Source organism: Mus musculus, chromosome 16, assembly GCF_000001635.26.
Source record: "Mus musculus strain C57BL/6J chromosome 16, GRCm38.p6 C57BL/6J".
Classification (NCBI taxonomy): Eukaryota; Metazoa; Chordata; class Mammalia; order Rodentia; family Muridae; genus Mus; species Mus musculus.
The window spans coordinates 70,958,974-70,977,341 of record NC_000082.6 but is presented as its reverse complement, the minus strand read 5'-3'; the positions used below and the strand labels follow the sequence as shown (position 1 = coordinate 70,977,341).

Here is an 18,368-nt window from a genome sequence, read left to right as displayed (position 1 = left end):
TATCGAAAGGACCCAGATGTAGCTGTCTCTTGTGAGACTATGCCGGGGCCTAGCAAACACAGAAGTGGATGCCCACAGTCAGCTAATGGATGGATCACAGGGCTCCCAATGGAGGAGCTAGAGAAAGTACCCAAGGAGCTAAAGGGATCTGCAACCCTATAGGTGGATCAACATTATGAACTAACCAGTACCCCGGAGCTCTTGACTCTAGCTGCATATGTATCAAAAGATGGCCTAGTCGGCCATCACTGGAAAGAGAGGCCCATTGGACACACAAACTTTATATGCCCCAGAACAGGGGAACGCCAGGGCCAAAAAGGGGGAGTGGGCGGGTAGGGGAGTGGGGGTGGGTGGGTATGGGGGACTTTTGGTATAGCATTGGAAATGTAAATGAGCTAAATACCTAATAAAAAATGGAAAGGAAAAAAAAAAAGATGAATGGGGATGTTCGCCCAAAGAGTTTTCTAGGTTACAAAGCATTGAAGATGCTGTGTGCTCTTCTCTGGGGAAAACTATTTCTCCCATGCCTAGCATGTCCAAATTGCTTCTAGTTCTTTGTATGAGAGTGATTTGAGGGAAGAAAAAAAAAAGGAGGGAAATAATGTAAGTATACTATAACCACAATATAAAATAAAAGAAATAATTACACATTTTCAAAGTGCTGTGTGGCTTCCCTTAACCGAGTACAGTGTGAAAAGAGGGAAATAATTTAAAGATGAAAAGTGTAATTAAAAGGAAGAACATAAAATATGTGCAACACCCTTAGTCTAGCTATATAAAGAATCATAGTGTGAGTGTGTGTGTGTTTTGACAAGAATATCAAGTGACCGTTTAATAAAACACAAAACAAAACCCCAAACAGTATAATCAGAAAGACACTCAATCCCACTCATCAAAGGAGTGCAGTGGGGACATGGACTAGTCACTTTGTTCTTTGTTGTGATCAAATTCCTAGCGAGAGTACCCAAGAAGGGTTCCTTCGGTAGCTCACCATGGCAGGGGAAGAGTCACACTGGGCATAGGTGACAGTTGGTCACATGTGCCTGCTGTCAGGAAGCTGTGTGTGCTCTAGTGGCTTTGTCTTTTGATTTAGTTTGGAACCACAGCTCATGGGATGCTGTGTTCCTCATTTAGAGTGGTGCTTCCTACCTCGTTAATCGAAAGCCCTTACCCATGTCCCCAGGAGTAAGACTAGGAGGTGATTGTAGATAATGTCAAGCTTGCACTCAATGTTAAGAGCCATGAAATCCATAAGCAGTTAACTTATCTTTGAGGCTGGCGTTCCCATGATGGGCTTAGAGAATTAAGCCTTACATATTATGATGGTTGTGACTGATTACCAAGTTGGTCGGATGTAGAATCATCTAGGATTCAAGCCTCTGGGAATGACAGTGAAGGATTTTCCAGATTAGATCCTGTGGGGAGAAGTGTCACCTTTAAGGAGGCAGCATGATTCCCTGGGCTTGGATCCTAATCTGACTGAAAAAGAAAATGATAGTTTCAAGCAGAACTTCCCTGCCATGATTGATTGTACTAAGGAACTATCAGGAATGATGAAACAATTTTACTTTAAGTATATTTCCAGGATATCTATCATAGCAAAAGAAAAGGTATATGACAATATGTGCTGGTTTGCTGTTGGTGTTTGAAAAGATTTGTATTAATACCCTCATGGTTTATTGACTAGATCCTCCTAATCTCTTTGCTCCCCAAATCTGATGCCTTGCTACTATCCCACTTGTTAGTCCAGGGAATCCTCATTCAGCTGGACTCAACACTCAAATAGAAGTTATAAGCCTGGACAACAGCTGTACAATGCTAATTCTGTATGTATGTGGAATGTAAGAAAGAATGGTTCTATCTCTCTATAATTCCAAAGGATGGTGTGAAACTTACTGTTACGGCTGGTACAGCAACCCATATCCCTGAGTAATTCCTTTCTTTATATTTGAATAAGCAATCTCAATAAACTAATCAGTTCACCAAGCTTGAAAAGTGGAATTGTTTCTTTCTTAGGCCTGGCCATGCAGTGCATTCATTATCTGGGGAAAGTCCACATTTGTTCACATCTCCCAAAGAAAAGTCGTGCAACTAGCCACATGATACCAATGAGAAGTAAAAAATAGATTATCCAATTATACTATGATTCATAAAACTTTCCTCACTTTAATATATGTGAGCTTGAAGTTAGATATAGTAGGAGTGATAGGAAGCCCTATAACTTACAGGTACCATGGTAAATATTTCATATTCCAAATATAAGCCTTTTCCCTACATACATTAATTTCTCATTCTGTACCTAAGGCACTATTTTCATTGCATTATAAATAAGAAATGTGATAGAAATACAGTATAACCAGGAACAAGCCCAGACAGGGCCAAACTTGACTAATGGAAAGTTCTGAAAAACTACATTTACTTTAGGTTTTTTTCATTCCCAACATGGTAATATTACTTCCATTGTAAGTTGGGGTCAATGATGTGAATCATCTTTCCTGAACTCCATCAGAAAGATTTTTTTCAGAATATAAATATCAAAATACACATTATGATTAGATGCCATTTATTCATGAAAACGTGTGCAATGTAGTTAAAGGCATGAATGCATACAGGAATAAATTGAAAAAAATTGTAGGTAGTTGTGTCATTGTGTCTTAACCCTCATTAATTATATAATTAATGCTCTAATATTTCTAGAATACAATAAGATCGTTCATTCTGTCAAGATATTAAAAAAAAACACCAAAATAAATGATATGCATATTTTCTTTTGTAACTTACATTTTAATGATACCTATAAACATGAAAGTGGGCATAATAAGATAGCATGTATAATTTATGTAATATTTGAATCATGACAAATACATCTATTTTCTTAAATGCTATCTTATTTTTTTTTAAAGCGAAACGTGTATCTTGTCTTCTACATTTTGAAATGTGCAGTAAGATGCTGTTGGCAGTAACTGACCTTATGCACAACAGAACTTACTGTCTAGGGAGTGAGGGAAATTTTGGGCAAAAAAAGCTCTAAGTGTTTCCTATTTGGCATCAGCTGGCCATAAATAGATATGTAAATGTGTATGTGTGTGTGTGTGTGTGTGTGTGTGTGTGTGTGTGAGTGTGTGTGTGTGTCTGTGTGTGTGTGTGTGTGTGTGTGTGTGTGTGTGTGTGTGTGTGTCTGTGTCTGTGTGTCTGTGTGTATCTAGTTACCAACAGGGTTAACTTCTGAATAAAGAGCATCTCTATTACTACCCACAATTAAAATGTTGATTTTGCAAAGCTATTGTCTTTTGAGGCATTGAGGCATAATAATCCTTTAACATAAATTGTGACACAGTCTGTATCTAATTCGTTTGTATCTCATTCATGTTACTTTAAGGTAAATAAAACTGATAGACACAAGCAAATTTGTACTATACTTGCTCTTACATGATCTACAAAGCCTTTTAATTCTTGTCAAGAATTTAGTATTGGGGCTGGAGAGGTGGCTCACCTGTAGAGAACACTGACTGCTCTTCCAGAGGTCTTGAGTTAAATTCCCAAGAACCACGTGGCCATTCACAACCATTCATTGCCTTCTTCTTGTGTGTCTGAAGACAGCTATAGTGTACTTACATACATAAAAGATAAATATGTCTAAGAAGATTTCTCTCTTTTTTTAAAGAATTAGATATATTAGCATTGACAACATTTCTAAAAAGACTGACTAACTTGTTTATAAAGAGGTGAAACTCCCAGCTCTTTCACAGTTCTTAATAGTCAGATCAGTAATTATAAAATGTTTCAGACATAGAATATGATAAGGAAAGACTTAGAATTTATTAGCTAATTTATGCATGTGAGAATATCTTACCCCTCATTCTAGCCTGCCAATGGTTTTGTTCTTTGTTTCCATGCAAGTAGAGAAAGTTAAGTAAGTGTGTCTTAGTCTTTTTTTTTATTCTGAAATGATTTTGTTAAACTGAGTTGTAAGTTGTAGAATTGAAACCATTGTCAAGATGGTAAGCGTTCCTGTTTAACTCTTTTGTGCTGGTGAAGGAAGTTTGTCCTGAGTTAGCCAAGCATGACCCAGCACCCAACTAAAATATCATGTTATTATAGACAGTGTGTCTCTAAAAATGAAGTTCATATGAGAAAGCTTTCCTATTCAATGCAGAGATCTCAGTGATCCAAAACATTAGAGATTCAGTGGTTTGAGGAATGAGGAAACAGCCATTGAAGAAAGCAAAAGATAAGCATACAATCAAATCTCTAAATACAAAGTCACTCTCCCAACAGTTCCAGATCCTTTGTCTTTCTTTGCCTTTGTTTCAGCTATTCTACAAGAAATATGAATTAGGATTGATTTTGACTTCCTTTTTTTTTTTTTGTTTTGTTTTGTTTATGTTTTTTTCGAGACAGCGTTTCTCTGTGTAGCCCAGTCCTGGAACTCACTCTGTAGACCAGGCTGGCCACAAACTCAGAAATCTGCCTGCCTGTGCCTCCCAAGTGCTGGGATTAGAGGCATGCACCACCATGCCCGACATCTGTCTGTTTTCAAAAGGAGAGGTGACTGTACATATCAATGTATATATGCCAGGAAGCATTAAGATCTAACACAAAATTTTATGTCTCATTTGAAGTGGGAATGAACCTACATGGTCTTGCGAAGAAATAGGTAGTGTTATCTTTAAAGATTAATGATAAAAAAGAGAATCTCCTGCTCAGCATGAGATTAGGGAGACAAATAAAATTTATGACAGGTGTTGCTATGTTGAAAAGAATCTAACAATGGAAAAACATTCCTCTCAGCATTCCTCAGTTTAGTTCTTTGTTTACATCTGAGGGTTCATGAGTTTCCCATTTCATGTTAGCATGTCCAATCATTTTCTCCTTGTTCAGCTATTCTTTAGGAAGGCATGTTGGTGAGCCTTGTGGATTTAGACTCTCTAATCTAGGAAGCAATCTCACAAGACTCCTTCTTGGAAGGAGTTCGAGAAAGTAAGGGAAGGGAAGGAAAAACTAGTGTAATTACATTACATTTATATATATATATATATATATATATATATATATATAATGTATTTATGACATACATATTATATAGTATACATGTTATATACCTATTATACGATATACATATTTATGATATACATATTATAATAACAAAATTTGTATTTAAATATTAAACCCAAGTTAAATTTACTCACTTTTTTTTTTCAGTTCTCACAATACTGTTGTGGTTTTAAAGGAGTTCTCACTGAATTAACTTAATTTTGTACTTAATATGTATTTACCATGTGGATTCTTGAACTGATCTGAAGTACACTTTAGAAAGAACTTGTAATACAGTGGAGTTCACAAAATACAGGGTAGAAAAGAACTACCAGAAATTACTCTCTTATCATGACAATATGTGTTGAAGTTATAGAAATACAGAACCAAAAAAAATCAATAGCTATTTAACTGCAAAGGCAAAACATTACCAACAAGGTAAGAGAAATATTACTCTATAAGGCACATGGACTTGGGAGAATAGGGGCATAAATGTAGCGAGGCTTTGAGTAAAACTGTCTTTATAAGCATACAATAATGTATTTTCCATAAAAAGGGATCATCCTGAAATGCATACATTTTATAATCTAAAAAAGATAATAACTTGATTTGAGAAAGGTATAGTGTTTCCTTGAAATGTCAAAAATGTGGATGTTTATATTGCCTCATGTAGATTTTATAATAGTGTTAACACGGTTGAGACAGTCTTAAAAAGAAGTGGGCTCTTTCTAAATTCATGCATAAGGAAACACACTTTTCCATAAAATATTTAATTCGCAGAAACTAAGAACCCATATGTTAAATAAAGTATAAAATATGATTAATGGAATATTTAAGCAATTAATTGTTTATATTTCAATTTCAGTATCATCCATCTGCTAGATAATGAAGAATTTTTTTTCCCAAACCACTAAATTGTCTCAGTAATAGATGCAGAATTTATTAACAAGTTGCAGGTGAAACTCAGTCTAAATATTTTATAGATGATTTGATTACAGAAAAATTTTCCTAAATTTTTAAAGAATTCCTTTTGTAATTTAGAATAAGAATCTGAGGAAATTGTTGTATTTGCTTTTTTGATAGTGTATACAATTATAGAATTAAGACATGTAAAAATGGAGTTTCCATTTTAATTATAACATTTAGGATACATACAGGAGATTATACACAGACATTTAAATATCTAGTAAACACAAACTTCGTTAAAATTATATTTCTTCATAAACCGTGAAAATTATACACTCTATCTAATACTGTTCTAACTTGCCTTGAAGCACTGTAAGATTGCATGTAATGTGCCACTAAAGACAATGAACAAAATCTTTATATAACCTGTACAAAGTTAGAAAATTTCAAATAAACGTATCAACAAAATATATTCGACACAACTACATAACCCCTCTGATACAAGGCTGAGGTTGGAAAGTGAGACACTTGCTATGCATTGACAAATGCAATTTGAGGTTGGTATTAACTGGGAAGAACCTTTATTTTGCTTAGAAAATATCAGCTGATATATCTCTAAGACTTTTCTCATCTAGCTAATTGGCTCCTGAAAAATGAAAAGCTCCTGAGACACTCAGCACTGTCATTGGTTGCAATCAAAGATAATTAGGTCTGCAAGTGTTTAACAATGAGATCACTCTTCCCAAATGGTTAGGTTCAATCTTTCAAAAGGGTATAAGTCAGCTCTTAAATTAACTGGAGTAGGTAGCTCAGCCCTAATATGGTAGAATATTAATGTACTTCTAAAGGTGGATGTAGGATATATTAGTTAGGTTTAGCTTTAAAAGGAGTAATGCAGAAGACAGCTAGGGACCATCCCAAGTTTCTGCTTACCTAAATCCCTACAGGATGCTCATAAGCAGTAAATAAATGTTCCAGTCATGCTGTATTTACCAAACACCATAAAACCTAAAGTTTGACTTAATTAATCCAATTTTATTACAATATCTGTCGCTTTGAATTAGTCAAGAGAAGTAGGATGTTTAACTTCAAGGCTTGTGGTTCATGGCAAGCATCCCCACACCGCATTAATTTTTCTCAAGTACAGAGGAGAGGACTCCAGTGGAATTCAATATATTTTTCATTATAATATAGAACATTCGGCTGAAAGTGAGGTATGATCCAATTTTTATTAGTTAGGCAAGCATATCTATTATCTTTGCAAAGTATTTTAAAATGAATTCTGCCTTTTAGTTTTTAATCTCATATTTAATAAATGATGTTGTCATCTACAACAAATCGGAATGATGATTGTTACAAATTAATGCATATAATTCATTAAGCAAACCGTGGTACACTTTTAAACATTTGAAATAAATTTCATTTTCTTAGTAATACAAATCACTGCATTTATGTGGCTAGATTATATTAATTACCATAAGCCGTACTAGGAATATTTGTTAAAAGTGATTGAAAATATTATTGACATCAATAGGTAATAAGCTCTTGGGATAGGACAATAATATAATTCATTTTTAAATGATGAATCCTCATTATATACTACAGCATCACTATATATATATATATATATATATATATATATATATATATATATATATAAGCAATTAGTTGAGTTAGATATTTCTACTCCCATTTAAGGCCATCTTACCTTAAGCAATCTGCAGATTCAATACAATCTTTATCAAAATTTCAACACAATTCTTTACAGACATGGAAACAACAATTCTCAACTTCACATGGCAAAACAAAACAAAACAAAACAAAACAATGGGTAGGAAAACAATTCTCAACAATAAAGGAACTTCTGAGGGAATGACCATCCCTGACCTCAAGCTATATTACAGAGCAATAGTTGTAAAATCCCCATGGTATTGGTACAAAGACAGTTCAATCAATGAAATAGAATTGAAGAACCACTGAGAAAGATGCCAAAACCATCCAATGGAAAAAGACAGCATTTCAACAAATGGTGCTGGTTTAACTGGAGGTCAGCATGTAGTAGAATGCAAATTGATCCATATTTATCACCTTGTGCAAAGCTCAAGTCCAAGTGATCAAGGTCCTCACATAAAACCAGATGTACTGAATCTAAGAAAAGAGAACGTGGGAAGAACCTCAAACTCATGGGCACAGGGGATAATTTCCTGAACAGAATACCACTGACTTGGGAACTAAGAGCAACAATTGACAAATGAGACTTCATGAAACTGAAAATCTTCCCTAAAGCAAAGGACACTGTCAATAGAACAAATAGGCAACCTACAGATTGGGAAAAAAACAAACAAAACAACAACAACAACAACAACAAAAAACCCTTCATTAATCATACATCTGATAGAGGGCTAATATCCAAAGTATACAAAGAACTCATGAAGTTAGACTCCAAAAAAACCAAACAAACTAATTAAAAAGTGGGGTGCAGAGCTAAAGAGATAGTTCTCAACAGAGGAATCTCAAGTGACTGAGAAACATTTAAAGAAATGTTCAACATCTTTAGTCACTAAAGAAAAGAAAAGCAAAATGACCCTGAGATTCCTCCTTACACCAATCAGAAGGGTCCCCAATGAAGGAGCTAGAGAAAGTACCCAAGGAGCTGAAGGGGTTTGCAGCCCCATAGGAGGAAAAACAATATGAATTAACCAGTACCCCCAGAGCTTCCTGGGACTAAACCACCAACCAAAGAAAACACATGGTGGGACCCACAGCTCTAGCTGCATATGTAGCAGAGGATGGACTAGTCAGTTATCAATGGGAGGAGAGGCCCTTAGTCCTGTGAAGGTTCTATGCTCCAGTATACGGGAATGCCAGGGCCAGGAAGCAAGAGTGGGTGGGTTGATGAGTAGGGGGAGAGGGGAAAGGATAGGTTTTCGGAGGGGAAACCAGGAAAGGGGATAATATTTGAAATGTAATTAAAGAAAATATCTAATAAAAAATTTAAAACTCAAGTGCTAGCACATGCTGGCAAGGATGTGGAGAAAGAGGAACACTCTTCCGTTTCTAGTGGGATTGCAAACTGGTACAACCACTCTGGAAATCAATCTGAATGTTCCTCAGAAAACTGGAAATAGTTCTACCTGAAGATCCAGCTATACTACTCCTAAGCATATATTCAAAAGACGTTTCACCATACCTCAAGGACACATACTCCATTATGTTCATAGCAGCCTTATTTGCAATAGTCAGAAGCCAGAAAACTACCCAGATGTCCTTTAATTGAAGAATGGATACAGAAAATGTGGTTCACTTACATATTGAAATACTACTCAGCTATTAAAAACAAGGACATCATGAATTTTGCAAGCAAATGGATAGACCTAGAAAATATCATCCTGAGGGAGGTAGCCCAGATACCAAAGGACATGAATGTTATGTACTCACTGATAAGTGGACATTAGCCAAACAGTACAGAATACCTATGATGCAACTCACAGACCCTGTGTCGATTAGCAAGAACAAAGGCCCAATTGTGGATATTTCAATTCCCCTTAGAAGGGGGAACAAAATAATCACAGGAGGCAGAAAGAGGAATGGTGCTAGGTGAGAGAAGGAGAAGAAAAATGGGAATTAGGGAGCAGGGGATCCTCTAGAAAGTACCAGAGATATGGGATGTGAGCAGCTCCCAAGATTTTATGGAGATAACCATCGCTGAAATGCCCCAAGAGTGAAAAGATGGAACCTGACAAGACCACCTCCAGTAGATGGACATATCCCCAGTTGAGGCAGGGAGTCACCTATCTGTTTTCAAAAACTTTGACCCAGTGTTGTTCCTATCTAACAGAAATGCAGGGACAAAAATGAAGCTGACTGAAAGGCCATCCAGTGACCAACCCAACTTGTGATCCATCCCACGAGTAAGTATCAAACCCTGTCACTATTGCTGATGCCATGTTATGCTTACAGACAAGAGCCTAGCATGGCTGTCCTCTGAGTGGCTCTACCAACAGCTCTCTGAGAGATATGCATATAGTTATAGCCAATAATTGTACAGAGATTGGAAAGGCCTGTAGAAGAAAGGGTTAGTGGAAGGATTGAAGGAGCTGAAGGGGGTTGAAAGACCATAGGAAGAACAACAGAATCAACTAACCCCACAGTCCTCAAAGTTTCCAGAAAGAGTTCAACCAAAAAGCATACCTGGGCTGCTCCATGGTCCCAGACACATATGTAGCAAAGGTGGGAGAGAATGTGCCTAGTCCTGTAGAAACATAATGCTCCAGGGTAAAGGGATGCTGGTGGGAATGAGATGAGGTCTGGAGGAAGCACCTGAAAGACCCACAACGTGAGGACTCCCCCACGTTCTGACTCAGGAGAGGCGACACCCCAAAATCACCCACAAGAAATGGTCTTGCTGCAAACTGCAAGAGGATTTTTATTCAAGAGCGCTCTCTGGCCCATGGTCATACACCACGCAGGGATAGAGGACAGTGGCGCCCTGAGTAGCTGGATAAGGGGGTATTTAAAGGAAGAAACCACAACTCAAGGAGGTGGGAAGGGCATTGTTGGAAAATACCAAAAATACCAGTTAAGAGTCACAAGGAAGTACAAGGTTACAAGAGTCAGGAGGAATACCTGGTAATTGTGAGGCTTATTTCTCAAGACAGTTTCTAAGAGCCCCTAACAATAGCACCTTTGCATAGCGGGTTCCAGCAATGGTCAGGGTGACTTCAATGGTCAGTGTGACTTTCTTTGAATGAATACTCCTTGAACCCAGGAAGTGGGTGGGTGGAGGGATGTCGCTATCTGTTTTATGATTAGCATACCTTGGAGCATTGAGTCACAAAAGCCACATTCCCAAGCCTGGGCCTAAGGGCCTAGAATTTTGTTTTTACTACTCTTTCGCACCCTCTCAGAAGCAAAGGAGAGGGGGTTGGAGTGAAAAACTAGGGGAGGGGTAGAACAGAAAGAGAAGAAACGTTTGAAATGCAAATAAATAAAATAATTTAATAAAAATATACTTATTTACCACCATTTCTCAAATACTCTTCTTTATCAATTTTAATCTTTTTTATTAGCAAGCTCATTCACTGACTGTGTTTGTCAACACGTTGAAGGTAGGGTTGTAGACTGAGTGAAAATTTAAAAAAAAAATTATGAGGAGAAGCAGCCACAGTGCTCCCTCTTCTGATCAAGGACTCAGTATGACCAACTGCCTCATGATACCCCCATGTTTTTCCTTCATGATAAACTAAACCCCAACATGTGGGAAAGATAATCTTTCCTTGTGTTGCTCTTGTCAGTTTTTCTCCCAGCAAGGAGAAACATAACTAATATAGTTCATCACTTGCAAATTAACCTGCTACCTAACATTAGACAAACTTACCTGATGAAGGAAAAGAAAAGCGACTAGATAGAAGGATCAACCTGGTTGATTAACAGAAAATACTGTGATGCTAAATAAAGTTTTGGTTTATTGGTTTATTGGATTATTTGGTTTATTTATCTAAATAAAGTATTGCTTTGGTTTTGGTTTCCCAAAGGAAATTTATTAGAAATCTCTAAATAACATTTTTAACATTGAAGCAAAGACTCCTGATTTTATTATTTTTTAGGAATTTTATAAATTTGTGTCTTTATTATTTGTGGTTTATTTACATTCTAATCCAGTTCACTCAATTTTTCTAATAATTTGATACTCAGTATTGATCATATATCAGTTGCAAATTGTCTGATTACTTTTTTCTTTTTGTCTTACATTTTGTTTTATATATTGATTTACTAATGTAGTTTTTTGAGTTTCACTAACATAATTTCCAATTAGAAAAGTATAAGCAATGAAACAAACTAAATCCTTTTAATTGAAAAGCTGGGTTTGTGTTTGTTTGTTTGTTTGTTTGTTTGTATGTTTGATTTGGGAGAAATACAGATAGAAAGACAAACAGACAGACAAATATGCAGATGACCAAACCCCCCAAAAAATACATTGATGTAGGATTCAGATTTCACCCCAAATTTTTTTCAAATACATTTTATTTCTTTATTGTATAATTAGACTTGATCAATTTATTCCTCAGGAATAATTCTAAAAGTGTCTAAAGAAAATTGTTCTTTGATGAAATAAAATTCCTCCTGAATCTTTATTTTATGCCAATGTTTTGTGACTTTTTTCTTGTCTGCATGTGTCCTAACTTGGAAAAAAATGTAAACCATCTTTTACTGGTAGCACCCCCTTGCTCTATCTAACCTAATTAGCACATTCTTTGGCACTTTAGACACAGGAGAGAGTTCAAATGTGTAAGCACTCCATTGCTCATTCTCACCCCTGTCAGGAAGTACTCTTTATGTGTCTGCAGCATTCCTCTTGGGAGGTCCCTAGGTGCAAATCCAAAACAAATGAGGGAACAAAGCAGAAAAGAGCAGCTTCTCAATCGATCAACAAGTAACACGTGAGCCCCTCATCTGGTCCTGGCAGTTTCTAGACCTCAGAATACATCAGTGAACAAAAGATTCAAAAATCCGTTTTTATAGTGCCTTTCTGAATTTTGGCCAGCTCAACAGATCTATCATAAGGATATCAAATAATCATTATATGCACTTCGAAAAGAGTTGATATCCCTGGAACCCTATGTGGCTATTGAGCAAGCAGTATGGTACTCTGACTTTATTTGATTATAAGACTATGAGATTCTGTACTACACAGCTAGTTATGTAATGTTTACATGGATGTTTTCTTGGATTAAGTGTGATAGGGGAATTTGCATCAAAATGACATAGAAAAACGTGGGCCCATAGGAAAAACAACAGTATCAACCAACCAGACCCTCCCAGAGCTTCCAGGGACTAAACCACCAACCAAAGGGTACACATGGAGAGACCCATGGCTTCAGCCGCATATGTAGCCTTGTAGGACATCAATGGGAGGAGAGGCCCTTGGTCTCTGGAAGGCTCAGTACCCCAGTGTAGGGCAATGCCAGGGCAGGGAGACAGGAGCGAATGGGTGGGTAGGGGAACACCCGCATAGAAGCAGGGGGAGGGAAGATGGAATAGAGGGTTTCCATTTGAAGTTTAAATATTAAAATATCCAATAAAAAATAAATCAAAAAGAAAGCTGGTAACACAAGACATTTCTTTTTCTATTTCTAGATATTATTTATTTATTTTATTATTTCTAGTATATTACTCTCACCCCTTCTTTTCCTCTTTCCCGTTATTCCCTGCTCCCTGCCTTTAAATTATTCCCATGCCTCTGCAACTGGGCCTGTTAACATTGAAGGGGGAAACTTCACTGAGTCTCACTGCTAGGCAAAAAAACTATAGGCAACTACTTACTGCTGGAAAAAGAAAATTAACTTCTCCCTGGTATTAGACCCCATATTGGTTGTTCAATGAAGAATGGTCACACCAGAAACCACATACAAACAAACAGCTAAAAATGGGCTTAAAATGTTTATGCATACATGTGCTCACACACACACACACACACACACACACACACACACACAAGAATATAACAATAATAATTACAGAAAAAGTATCTGTCAGTTTGACAGCCTTTAAATCTTTAAGAAGAGTTAAATTGCTCCTGAAAGTCATAAGATGTACGAGAACCTAAAATACATAATTAAGTTGGAAAATATTCTTTTTTTAATCATAGGCAATTTAGTTGGTGTCACAATTAATGCCTGAATACCATTTAATGTCTGTATAGAAAAAATAATTACAAAGAGTCATTAATTAGGGCCTATTTACTGTTTCATTGTCAAGAGTAATTGCTTAGGATAGGATCCTCCCTCCCCTTTGATTACTGGGTTTATGAAAACAAGGCCATGTCTATGAAGATGACTTCACTTCTTAAGCAAAATGGATCCATTTTTTCCTAATAATTAATACTATTTAACAGATCAAAGCTGTCCAGGCCAGCTCTTATACTTGTAGAAGAAGTAGTCTCTGGCTTTGGGTACTTAGTAGTTAATCTAATCTAATAATGCTTTTTCTATGAAGATGAAATTATTTTCCAAATCCAAATCAACTGTTTGTTTGGAAACGGGACTTAATTAAATAATTTTTAAATGCTTCTCAAGGATATCAGTAGTATTTGGGCAGAGGTTAGATATTCAGTGATTTAAACAAAATATTTGAACTCATAAGTAACATAATTCTTTGATTACTCAGGAAATGTCTGTTTCTGATATAATAATGCTACATATTTAAGAGAAAAATGTCTTGATGAATTTATTAGCAAGCATCATGTAATAAGTAAATAAACAACAAAACCCCTAATGTTATTAGTTTAGTACACATATTATTAATAATTACATTCTCTACGATAATGTATGCTTGGATATTCTCATAATCAAGAGCATACATAAAAAGGAAAACATTATAACCAAAGGAAGAATTGCAATTTAAAGTCTATGCTTTGCTACTCTTTATACTTAGGACACACAAGGAGATTGTAAACAATAAAAATTAAAATAAAAAAAACCCTATCTTTAAAATTTACTGTTGTCAAGAAAATTTGTTTAGAGAACAACTGACCATGAGGTGCTTGCACCTAACTGGTACACCTTTAGCACATCCCCACACACTGGGATCAAGGAACTTCACAAGAAAAAAAAAACTGAAAAATTATAAGAGTCTGAGGTCCAGAACACACAAGAAATTATCTACCACAAGATAATTTCTTCTATATATGGAGAAATACATAATTTCTTCTATGCCTAAGCAAAACCTAAAGATGACAGCATCAATTAACATGCCAGCATGGGTGGTGGGACTCTCATGAGGTTTTGCTCATAGAAGAAAAATTAAAGGTGAAGAACAATCGATGGAAGATGAAGAATCAGTCTTTACTAGGGAGAAGTCCATTGACAGTTTGATCAATCCAAAGAGGTCAGCCCTAAACATATATGAGAAATACTAAATGATCCTAGCAGATTGGATTCATAAACTTATACACAGCGCGCGCGCACACACACACACACACACACACACACACACACACACACTGATAAATTATGCAACATTGCTTTATTTAGTTCTAGAGGACTCATTCTTTAGTTAACTCCTTATTCCTAATTAGCACTTTACTAGGAAATCCCAAAGCATACAACAACAAATCTTACAGTGCATTAATTAGAGAAAGAATCATTTTACATGGTTTATACAGGTAGCAAAATGCACAACTGAGAACACTGCTAGCATAATCTAAAGTTAATGTCAAGGTCACAACAAATGGCGTTGCACGCCAAGATCTCATAGTTAGGATCATTATTTTATTGATCTACATCAGTACTTTTAGTAAGAAGTACTGAATTTGCAAACAGAATCAAGAATATCTAACAGTGCTGGGCAGTCAGTGGTGGCACATGCCATTAATCCCAGCACTTGGCAGATTTCTGAGTTCGAGGCCAGCCTGGTCTACAGAGTGAGTTCCAGGACAGCCAGCGCTACACAGAGAAACCCTGTCTCGAAAAACCAAAAAAAAAAAAAAAAAAAAAAGACTATCTAACAGTAATAATCTATTTAGGTGCAAACACACACAGAGATTGTATTTTAGGTGCAAACACACACAGAGATTGTATTTTCTGTGTCCTTTTGTTATGTGTATGAGACAGCAAGGCCTTTGGATGGAATATTCTTTTCAATATTATGAAACTAATAACCAAGAATCTCATATCTATCCTAACATGAATTTTCCTTCAAGGCATAATGATAGATTATTAATAGTAGCAATATGTCAAGTTTAACAAAACTCCTAAGCACTATGTGAATTGAAGACATGACAAATCTTGATATAAAATATCTATTCCTAATGTCACCCGAGCTATTATCCTTCGCTATGAAAAACTCTATTCCTTTTTTCTGAATGGAATCCAATCCATCGAGGGAGATAATCAAATAACCTCTACTGTGTTTTCTGCTAGTGAGCAAAAAAGGTAACTTCCTGCTCTGCCTGGAAGAAATACAAGAACAATGTCTTTATTCATTTATCTACTTACATATTCTTTTAGTTGTACAAACATGCATACAGCATCTCAAAGCTGTAATTGATTTTAGATGTGTTCATCAGTAGTTTAGGCACAATTCCTAAAAGAATGGTAAAAGAGGAGAGATGAAGTCTCATGTACCTATTTGTTCATTTATTTATTTTATTTTATTTATGATTACATTTGTAGAGACTGAATCTGGGAACTCACACATACTAGACAAGTGCTCTCCCAACGAGCTATATCAATATCTCTTCACATTTAATTTTGATAAAGTGTCTAAATTTATTAGTTCTGGATCCAGCCTCTTCCTACAAAGTCTCTGAGGTGGTTGGGGGCTGCTAAAAATCCTGATTTTTATACAAAGTAATTGGCATCATACCTGCCATAAACTGTGTCTGGACAATCTCTAAATGTCCAGAAATTCAGTACTTTTAGATTCGGCAAAGGTATCATCTACTATGATTGACATTAATATTTTTACTTGGATACAGAAAGTGTGGTACACAATGGAATACTACTAAGCTATTAAAAAATGAATTTATGAAATTCCTAGGCAAATGGATGGACCTGGAGGGTATCATCCTGAGTGAAGTAACCCAATCACAAAGGAACTCGCACAATATGTACTCACTGATAAGTGGATAATAGCCCAGAAACTTAGGATACCCAAGATATAAGATACAACTTGCCAAACGCATGAAATTCAAGAAGAATGAAGACCAAAGTGTGGACACTTTACCCTTTCTTAGAAATGGGAACAAAACACCCATAGAAGGAGTTACAGAGACAAAATTTGGAGCTGTGACGAAAGGATGGACCATCTAGTGATTGCCATATGCAGGGATCCATCCCATAATCAGCTTCCAAATGCTGACACCATTGCATACACTAGCAAGATTTCGCTGAAAGGACCCAGATATAGCTCTCTCTTGTGAGACTATGCCGGGGCCTAGCAAACACAGAAGTGGATGATCACAGTCAGCTATTGGATGGGTCACACGGCCCCTAATGGAGGAGCTAGAGAAATTACCCAAGGAGCTAAAGGGAACCGCAACCCTATAGGTGGAACAACAATATGAACTAACCAGTACCCGGGAGCTCTTGTCTTTAGCTGCATATGTATCAAAAGATGGCCTAGTCGGCCATCACTGCAAAGAGAGGCCCATTGGACTTGCAAACTTTATATGCCCCAGTACAGGGGAACACCAGGGCCAAAAAGGGGGAGTGGGTGGGTAGGGGATTTGGGGGGTGGGTATGAGGGACCTTTGGGATAGCATTGAAAATGTAAACGAGGAAAATACCTAATTAAAAAAAATATTTTTAATTCATCATACCAAAAACTACATTCAAAATCTGTAACTTATATCAACCAAAACAAAGTGCAGTGTCCATCTTTTGTTGTCCTTGCCTTAAAATAAGACCTGAAGACAGGATAGAGGCTTTCGGGTGAGTTCCAGTTTGAATCATTCAAGACTGAGTCCTAAGTGTGGTATCTTCAGGCATAGTAGCCCTCAAGCGCTGAGAGGTGTCCATAAGATGTATTGCTAGTCTATTGTTTTGACAGTCATTGAGACCATTCTGATCAACTATTCAATAGGAGATTCCCATGCCTGACACTAAGGTTTTGCTAGTCAATGAGTCTTAAAGAGAGCACCATCAGCCCCAAAATGGTTTAACTGCTGTGTGTGTGTGTGTGTGTGTGTGTGTGTGTGTGTGTGTGTGTGTTTCTGTGTGTGTTTTCTATTTTAATCTCTTTTTTTAAATTCTGGATTGACAGATTTAGTAAATGAACACTCCCTCCCTTCCTAATCTTTCTGGATGGTTGGCGACTCTTATAATGTACTTTAGTTAGCTGTGTATGGCTATTTAATGAAGGATAAGTTCTATTCCATCTTCGTACTATCAAATTCCATATCTACTCACCCCCACCATAACCACGGCTAACCACCTTTCACAGAATATTTGTCTTATATGTATCCATATAGAAATCACCTAAAATTACTTTGCAATGTGCTGATGCCTATATAATCTTAAATGGCATGATATGGAAGATAGTCAGGTTAAAGCAATCACATAACAATGTAGAAAAAAAGGGTAGCATTATTCACTTCATCATGTTTATAGGGCTTTGGAAAGAAAAAGACAGAAACTTAGTCTTTAAGTTTCAAAGAACTTCTGTAAAATCTGAAGATCAATATGCAAAGAAGGGCATTCCTAATATATACCATGACATCTTTGGTAAAGTAAGATAGAATGTACTGTAAATTGAGAATGACACACAATTTATTATTGTCTAAGTGTAAGATTTGTTGAAAGGAGTTCCAGGAAATCAATCCAGATAGGTGACAAGAGAAGAAACTTGAGGAAGCATTTTTGACATATCATAATCAAATTTCTTTAAAGTGTAGTGTGGTAAAGAAATATAAATGAAAAACTGTCAGA

General features: G+C 36.3%; 1 long non-coding RNA gene across 1 annotated transcript in view; it reads right to left on the bottom strand.

Moving 5' to 3' along the window:
• The window catches only part of Gm29823, a 55,710-nt gene that overhangs the window by 33,853 nt on the left and 3,489 nt on the right, over positions 1–18,368 (bottom strand). The window contains exon 2 of the long non-coding RNA XR_384957.3: positions 15,936–16,023. This is a non-coding gene — a long non-coding RNA (predicted gene, 29823). The remainder of the gene's footprint in view (positions 1–15,935; positions 16,024–18,368) is intronic.